The following is a 7,586-nucleotide window of genomic DNA, read 5'->3' on the forward strand; positions in this document are numbered from 1 at the left end:
GATGTAATACAGTTGCAAGTGCATTAGACCAAAACAGTGGTTCTCTCTAAATGACAAAAAGAAAACTCAAAATGTGGGGATGGAGCTGGATAGCAACCAGAATTACAAAGGAAAGTATCTCAAAACCTTGTAGACTTCTGGAGATTTTCACAGAATTTCCAGAATATTTACTTTAATAAAAATATATGTATCTAAACAGAATATAATTATAGTTATTTGTTATTATTATATATTTTGTGAAGATTTCCATGTAATTTCAAGCATATTAAATAGTCCAAAATTTCTCTTTTCCTTTCATTTTCCTTTTAGGATGATCCTTCTTCCAAAGTCCTTCCTTCCTGTAATATGTATTCCTTATCTTTTATATTTTTCTTAATTCCTCTTTTTTGCTCCTTCACTCTGCATAACCCTTCCGCAGTTTTCACAAGCCCACTTACCCATTCATAAATAACCATCTTTTAGAACAACTCATTTTCTTCTTTTTCCTTCAAAAAATATTTCCATACCTTATACCTTCTATCACTAAAACCATACAATTTCTTTCCAGTTAATTAGAATTCTGAATTCCCAGAAACCTTAACTTTCAGTGACAACCAAAAGTGAGTAGTCAGCATTCTATAGATTGATACATTTGTGAATATATTTCACGATCTTTAGAAATAGGCTCTTTCCTTGGTAAACATACACTTTTAAGGGACATACTTTAAGACATTCATTAACAGCTTCAAATGTATTTCCTAGCTTCTCTGTAATAAAAAGGCCAAAATTAGGTGAACTTAAGACTTACCTAGCAATTAATGTTTAAGCGCTGAAATAAGTTAATTGATCTGCTCAGATGGCTAAAGCTTTTTCCTTTCGATCAGAGTTACCTCCCAGCCCTGTTGGGATAGCTGGGCTGGTTAGAGCATCATCCTGAAGCACAGAGGTTGCTGGTTCGATCCCCGGTTGGGATACATACAGGAGCAGATAGATGTTCCTATCTCTTTCCTGCTCTCTCTCTTCCCTTCTCTAAAATCAATAAAATAAACATTAAAAAAAGAAAAGAAAAGAAAAGAATTTCCTCCCAGAAACTTGCATTTTAAAAGATGGCTTAGATACGATTTGGTGGGCTTTGTATTGTTTCTGGAGACACACCACTGGTTCTGCGAAGATTTTATTTGTAAAACAAGGATGGTGGTTTTTAATACCTTAGGGCTTGGGTTACCACTCACATGTTGGCCAAGGTCTGACAAACTCATCCACTCAGTTCGGAATTTTCCCATCTGGGTGTAGTTCTCTTTCAGGGTCTGTAGCAATCACAGAGAGATCTACATAGCCTGGGGCTGTTCCTGAAAGCCGTAAAAACTTGGGTGTGTGGAACCTGGTCCATTTCCCTGGGATCAGCAAAACAGGTCTAGCTGCAAGTTGACCAGTCAGCTAGAATAAGGCTTAAATGGGTTTTCTGGTGGAACCCAGGTCAGCTGCTTATTTTAAAAACTAAACAAAATTTAAAACACAAAGTTTAAACAAATGAGTATCTACAAACCAGATCCTCTGAACGGAAGGGCTGAGGCACTAGTCTTAAAATCTTATCTCACACCAACTGACGTCATGAATAACCTTTACAAGGTCCGGAGACAGAAGATTCTCAGGGCGCACTGAATACGAAGAGTTTCAGAAACACAGACAGATAGACAGACAAGAGCTCTTCAACCAAAACTGACTCCTCCTATTCACAGACTTGAGTCAAATGTCATGTACAAACAAGACAAATACAACACAAGGACGGGAGTACAATACCTAAATAAAACCCAGTCAAGCCTGATAGCTGAGCTGCTACTCTGCCCTAAACTCTGGAGAGCATGAACAGAGAGAACATAGCCATCCACATGGTCAGACCTCCATTTTGGCTACTTTAAGTTGATATCATGGCTAAATTTCTACTTCTGTTATGTACTCACAAGTAAAGGTTTTCTATTAATTGAATATATGGAGGAGTATTAACGGGGGTTGGGAATGAAAGTTTCTGGCCTTGGAGGCATGATGTTCCATGTGAAGTTTTGTTTTACTTTGGTATCTGTAGAGTCTGAACAAATTTCTAGGGATACTGTGTAGTAGGTTAAAGTGTGCTACTTGTGGGTTGAGCTCCAAGGAAGTGTCACCTCCCGAGTCCTCTCAAACCCTCTTACATGTCTTGGTTTCTCTCGCATCTGTCTAGAACAGCCATGAGGACTTGGAACTCTAGGTAGTCAACCTCTATGTGTGTGTCCCCAGATGAGTCAGTTATTGAATTACATTGAGCTGGAATTCCCTATGGGGTTCCTGCAGGTCCTGAGGGCTGCCCTGGGACACCCCCACGGAGATTCTTTGTTACGTGAGAATACCAGAGATTTGAGCTGGGGGAGGAAGTCCCCCTCATCGTCAGAGCCAAATGTATTCAGACTCTTATTTATCCACCAACAGGTTTTTTGTGCAGACCTTCAGAAAGCAGTTCTAATTCAGAGGCCAAAGTTGAAAAGCAGCCATCCCTTTTTCCTTCTGTCCTGTCTTATTTCAACCCTAACCTCTGGCACCACCTTGAAGATTTCATCCCATTTCCCTGATTTTTTTTGACAGAATAATTTTAATTGAAACTATCTTCTTTTTGGTCATATATTCGTAACATAGGTCAACCATTCAGCCAGAATTCTCCCCAAAGGGCTGTTTCCCAGAATGAAGTCTTTCTGATATCACACAGACAAAAAACCAGAAGGCATCTTAACCTGATGATCATTCTAGGTTGCAACCCGGGACTGTAAACCTGAAAATGACAGCATTTTATATCCAAGGTGAAGGTGATAGAAGGTGTCAGGACTGGAGGAAGAGAGACCCCAAAGTGAATTCACTTCGTAGCTGCTAAGGAGTTTCTAAATCTACAACCTCGGGGACCCCCAGTCCAGGCAGCCAATGGGACTCCCCACCAAATAAATACCCAGACTTATCAATGAGTCCCGAAGCTGTCCCCACAGAGTGGCCGGAAGTGAGACCGGAAAAATATACAAATTCGTCCTGCCTGTCGCCACTCAGCCAAATAAGTGGGGACACAGATGAAATCTTTATGAGAGCTTTCTTCCGATGGCCAGTGATCTGAGAAGATGGGGGTTCTGAACCCCCAAATCACCTAACGCCTCATCTCAGCCAACCTTTTTTTATAAAGGGAAGAAAGAGGTCGCTGAGGGGTTTGGAATTTAGGGAAAAGTTAACTAGATAAAAGTTGCAGTTTTCTAGCATTTCTTCATCTGCTGACCCACAGTAATTCTTTATCGACATCTTTTATCAGCAGTGAGTGAGTCTGGAGCCCCAGGACTTAGATATCGTGTTGGTTGCTTGCAGATCTCTTGGGCCTGGGGCGCAGAGGTGGGTGGCTCGCAGCCCTTGTGAGGTCCCGTGGGCCGTTCTTGTATCCCAGCTCCTGGAACAAAGAGTTTACCTGCATTAATCAGTAAGCCTGTTCTTTATAACTAAAAGCTACTATTCCTAAAGCTAAAATTTTAACTCTTGAGTTCCCCTTATCAAAACTAGCAAGGGTCCCTGTTGGGCAGATAAAATATATATTATGCTCACTTTGTTAAAGATGGCACTGCCCACATGAAAGCCGTTGCCCAGGTGATGTTAATGTGTGTTGGGGGCGGGCTGTGGGAAAGCAGAATCCTTGTAGCCTGGGGCTTGGTTTTGGGATTAAGCCTTTCCCATCCTTTTTGATGTGGGGTGGTACAATCACATCATGTCTCTGATAAGTGACTTTGTATTAGAGACTTTCCTATTTTGTATATTGGATTAAAGGTTTTGATTTCTACACTATAAAATGGAGGCAGAACGGGAGCTTGCTCTCTTGGTTCCTGAGATTATCATTAGAGGAGAGAGCAGAGAGGAGAGCGGAGAGAGGCCACATGGAGGAGGCCAGGAGAAGCAGCCAAGATGGCGGAGTGTTGAGTGAGAAGCCAGTTTGTGCACAGTTTGTGCCGGGAGAAGGAAGGAGATGGGGAACAGAGGTGAATAAGTCTGGTAAGCTAGAAACCTTTGATTCTAGGAAATTCGGATAAGTCAATAGCTTTGTGAGCACTGAATGTGAGTGGGTTTTGGAGCCCAGTGTGTGTTTTACTTGCATGCCAGGTGCAAGCTAGGATTAAAGATGATGGCCCACCAGTTTTTGGCTCCGTTGTTTCTTTACCGACTGTCCGAATCCAATGCGAACCTGCATGGGCCAGGCTGCTGTGATGGTGGCCCTGGACACTGGCTTTACAGTCCCCCTGATTTTAAAATATAAGTTTTATTATTCTACAGGTATGGTGAGGCCAGCATCATTTGTTACAGTTCCGATGCCGTGCTGGTCTACGTGGGGAAGCAGCAGGACCAGTCCAGAGACCCAGGGATGGAAACATGTGTGGCAAGAGCTTCTGCCGTGGTTTTCATGGGGAAGGCAAGGCCGATCAGGTGAGCCAGCTCAGGATGGTCTCTGTCTGAAGGAGGTCGGAGGGCCTGGACCTTTCCTGGACCTTTCTTTCTATTCAGCCAGAACAGGGCCCTGAGGTCATTAGGACAGGAGAGATAGTGCTCCGACCTGTGCTAGCTTGGGTGTGGGCTTTGAATTGGTTGGTTTGCATATCAAGGACATGCTCACAGGGGGGTGATTTGCTCTCTCTAGGAATGAGCTCTCCCAGGAAGCCAGTCCCTCCAGGATGAGCAAGGCCTCAGAGGCCCGAGCATCAAGGATAGAGAAGACAGGAAAACATAGTTGATTCACCCTTCTGCTGTGGATGTGGCTGCATCGGTCTCCTTATATGCGTCTAACATGTGTATTTCTGTTATGACCATGACATTTGATCTGACATAGGGGCTAAGGATACAGTCTCCGGGAATGACATTGCCAAGCGGTAAAGTCAGAGACCCCAGCCTCTGTCTCCTGACAGAGACCCGCAATCAGACAGCCATTCACAAACAAAAATAGCTCTTGGAGAGTTTAGTTCATTTAAGAAGCTTTAGTCCCTCCGGCTGTTTACCTGCATGCTACTGGTCTGACCCCTCTCACCAGCCTCTACTGCTATGTGCACGCCTAAGGTGAGACCCTACGGTGCCCGCCTACAGCCGGGTCCTACCGCCACCAGCAGCTGGCCCTGGCTTCTGCTGCTGGCCTTGGTCCCCACCACAACATGTGTCTGTGTCTACAGCTGCCCTCTGCCACTACACGAGCACCTGCAGCTGGCCTCCACAGCCCAGCTGTATGATACCACCCACTCCAGTAACCACTGCTGCCTGCCTTGGTCCCTAACGCTGGGCCTGGAGACACTGCTGAGGACTCCAACAGACCTGACAGCCACTATGGATGCCTCAAAGCACTCACCAAGAACCATGCAGGTGTCGATGCTGTGGACACCAGTGGCCTGAGTTGATGAGACATCATGCCCCCTTCTGGCCCAGAGCCTCCATAGGCCCCTGCACCCTTGCACACGGCAAGCTGCACCACTAGACCCAATATCACAGCCTGCCCCAGCGTTCTCCAACCACAAGGGAAAGTCTTTTCTTGTTGAAGCCCATCCATAACATCTGGAAGAGGTGACTGTTTCTTCACATGTGCAGACACCTATAAAAGGCTCCAGGAACCATGAAGACTCAAGAAAACGTGACGCTACCAAAGGAATACAGTACATTCCAATAACTGACCCCAAAGAAATGAAGAGATACAAATAGTTCAGCAAAGAAGTAAAAATAATTATTCTAAAGATACTCGGAGAGCAACAAGAGAACACAGATACATTTTTAATGTAAACAATATAAGAACAAAATGAGAAGTTCAACAAAGAGATAGAAAACTGAAAAAAGAACCAAATAGAAATATTAGAGCTGAAGACTATGATGACTGAACTAAGAAAGCTACAACAACAAACTGGACCAAGCAGAAGAAAGAATCAGTGAGTTAGAAAACAAATCAATTTAAATTATCCAGTCAGAGGAGCAAAAAGAAAAAGAATAGGAAGGAATCTGATAAGGAGTTAATTGCCGAAAAAAGACAAGGACCTCCAACAATTCAATACCAACAAAACAAAACAAAATAAAACAAAACAAAATAAAAACAAAAACGCACAATCCAAACAATCAGATTAAACAATGAACAGAAGAGTTGAGTAGACATTTCTCCAAAGAAGACATACAAATGGCCAATAGGTACATGAAAAGGATGCTGGACATCACTAAATTATCAGGGAAATGCAAATCAAAACCACAATGAGAGGCCACTTCACACCTGTTAGATGGGCTAGCAGCAGAAAGACCAAGACATAACAACCTGACAAGGGGAAAAGGAAACCCTTGTGCACTGTTGGTGGGAATGCAAACACGCACAATCACTACGGGACGCAGTGTGGAGGTTTCTCAGAGAGTCAAACACAGAACTGCCATGTGACCCAGCAATTCTACTTCTGGGTATAAACCCAGAGGAAGTGAAATCACTACCTCAAAAAGATATGCTGTCCGCAATCTCGTGTTCATTGTAGCATTCTTCACAGTAGCCAGGACACGGAAACAACCTAAGTGTCCACCGACAAATGAGTGCATAAAGAAAATGTCTGTTTGTTCAGTGGAAAATTATTCAGCCACACACAAAAAAGAAGAAAATCCCACCATTTACAACAACACGGCTGGTCCTTGGGGTCATCATGCTGAATGAAAGAATGCAACAGAGAAGGACGAATACTGTATGATCTCACTTCAAGTGGAATCTGAGAAGGCTTAATTCACAGAAACCAGAGGTTGAATGGTGGCCGCCAGGGGTTGAAGGGCGAGGGATACAGCGGTCAAGACTTTCAGTTACAAAATGAATGAGTTCCGAGGACGCAATGTACACTCTGGTGACTCTAGTCAACAATGCTGTATTCACGTCCTTGACAGTTGTCATAAGAGCAGAGCTTTAATGTTCGCACTAGGACAAAACCAAGAAGATGGTAATTACGCGCAGTGCAGCCCGTGGAAACTAACTTCATTGCGGTCATCACTTCACAATATGAATATTTACGTAGCAAGTCATCACATTGTACACCGTAAACTCAGATAACGTCATGTCTTAGTAAGGCTGGGGAAACTTTTTCTTCAGAGGAGAATACAGTCTGCAGAATCAGATGGCCTGGCTTCAGAAGCCGGCTCTGTCATGTTGGTCACTGCGTGACTGTGGTGGACCGTTGTTTCACCTGTCCGTGCCCTGGTTTCCCCATCTGTCACACAGAGCTGATAGTACCTAATTTCAGAGCGCTTTGGGCGTTAGAAGAACTAGTGCCGTAAGTCTCTTGGAACAGGCTGGGCACATGGTGCGTAATCAATAAATGTTGACCATTGTGATTTCCTGAGCACATCGGGCCACCTTCTTCTGACTCCGGGCCTTCACCGGTGCTGTTACTCCTCACTCTCTTCCCCTGGATAAGACGTCATCCCTCAGCATTCAACATAAATGCCACTTCCTCGGGGCTGCGGGTGTCCCAGCCCCTGGCCCTCCCTAGCCTTGGTCATAATCACTCCCAGGGCTCCTGTTCTCCCTGTAATGCTCATCTCAGCTGCAGTCACGCAGTCGTTTGGGTGCT

This window comes from Saccopteryx leptura, chromosome 2 (genome assembly GCF_036850995.1).
Source record: "Saccopteryx leptura isolate mSacLep1 chromosome 2, mSacLep1_pri_phased_curated, whole genome shotgun sequence".
NCBI lineage: Eukaryota > Metazoa > Chordata > Mammalia > Chiroptera > Emballonuridae > Saccopteryx > Saccopteryx leptura.